Raw genomic sequence first — 1,963 nt, 5'->3', positions numbered from 1 at the left:
TGGAGGCTATAGATATTGTATTAGAGACCCATTTTGGGTTTGGGTTCCGCAATGAGTCGCCTGTTGGAACAACCTAACGACCTAGGCATCGAATGAAGAACCTAACCCGTCCTACAGTCTAGGGAGATCGACTGATGATCGAGGCTTTTCTTGACTCGTTGCATGAGGCTGGTGGCTGGCCTCTATATAAACCACCCGGCATCCTGGTGAAAGTGCTGAACCAAGGCTGGCCTCTATATAAACCACCTGGCATCCTGCTGAAAGTGCTCAACCAAGAAGGCAAAGAACAGACAATACAATAGTCACAAAAAAAAAAAAGAACAGACAATACAACCACCTACCTTCATATCACATACGTACAACAGCATCACAGCAGCTACCATGGCGTCCTACATTGCCAACAAGCCTCTGATCACGGCGGCACTAACGTTTCTCGCAGTCCTAGCCATTGCCAACTGCATCAGCAGTGCAGTCGCTGCCAGGGATCTGTCCAGCAGCGGTTATGGCGAGGAGGAGGCTATGACGGAGAGGCACGAGAAGTGGATGGCGGCGCACGGCCGCACCTATCGGGACGAGGCGGAGAAGGCACGTCGGTTCAAGTATTCAAGGCGAATGCCGCCTTTGTTGACACGTCCAATGCCGCCGCAAGCGGCAAGAAGTATCACCTGGCCATCAACCGGTTCGCCGACATGACTCACGACGAGTTCATGGCGAGGTACACAGGGTTCAAGCCCGTGCCGGCCACGGGCAAGAAGATGCCCGGTTTTAAGTACGAGAATGTTACTCTGTCAGAGGACCAGCAGGCGGTTGACTGGAGGAAGAAAGGTGCTGTCACCGATGTCAAGAACCAAGAGCAATGCGGGAAGCACAAAATAAGGAAATTGTACACACATGTCTGTCAACTGTCGTATGTACATAATTACTAACTAGTATAAACTGTTCTGAACACATGTGAAACATACTGCATTACTCATGTCATAGGTTGTTGCTGGGCGTTCTCGGCGGTGGCGGCCATCAAGGGCATGCACCAGATCAAGACCGGCGAGCTGGTGTCGCTGTCAGAGCAGCAACTGCTGGACTGCTCCACCAACAACGGGAACAACGGCTGCGGCGGCGGCACCATGGAGTACGCCTTCCAGTACGTCATCGGCAGCAACGGCGGCATCGCCACCGAGGCCGCCTACCCGTACATCGCCACGCAGGGCATGTGCCGGAACGTCCAGCTGGCGGTCGCCATCAGCAGCTTCCAGCAGGTGCCCAGAGACGACGAGGACGCGCTCGCCGTGGCTGTTGCCGGCCAGCCCGTGTCCGTGGCCGTCGACGCCAGTAACTTCCAGTTCTACAGAGGCGGCGTCATGACCGCGGACAGCTGCGGCACCAACTTGAACCATGCGGTGACGGCGGTTGGGTACGGTACGGCGGAGGATGGCACCCAGTACTGGCTGCTCAAGAACCAGTGGGGGAAGACACGGGGAGAGGAAGGGTACCTAAGGCTCCAGAGGGGTGCCGGCGCCTGTGGTGTCGCCAAGGACGCCTCCCATCCCGTTGCATGAATGAACTAGGGGAAATAATGAACACACAATCTATATATATACATACATTATGGCATGCATCTATCTATAATAAAAAAGACTGATAAAGCATGCACACAAAATAGATATCTTAGCGTGGGTAAATATAAATCTTATAAGTAGAATTGTCATAAGTTTTACATAAAGGAATCACAATTAATCCGGCCTCTGCAGTCTGCACTCAAGAATCAATATACATAGCCAAAACAGAATTGTCATTCAGCGCTCTGAATATTATATAATTTATTTGGCATATTTTCAATTTCAGTAGTCCATATACTCTATACACATGTGTAACATTATTATTGTTGTTTCTGTAATATGAATGCATGTTTTTCAATTTCACTTTATGAGAACATGACATATATATAAGTCTAAATGCTTTGACATCT

General features: G+C 50.4%; 1 pseudogene; it reads left to right on the top strand.

Moving 5' to 3' along the window:
• The first annotated feature begins 381 nt into the window (after positions 1–381).
• Positions 382–1,553, top strand: LOC136481636 (senescence-specific cysteine protease SAG39-like; annotated as a pseudogene).
• The last annotated feature ends 410 nt before the right edge of the window (positions 1,554–1,963 follow it).

The sequence above is a fragment of the Miscanthus floridulus genome, chromosome 9 (genome assembly GCF_019320115.1).
Source record: "Miscanthus floridulus cultivar M001 chromosome 9, ASM1932011v1, whole genome shotgun sequence".
Classification (NCBI taxonomy): Eukaryota; Viridiplantae; Streptophyta; class Magnoliopsida; order Poales; family Poaceae; genus Miscanthus; species Miscanthus floridulus.
The sequence above is the reverse complement of the archived record's forward strand: the minus strand, read 5'-3'. Positions and strand labels throughout refer to the sequence as shown.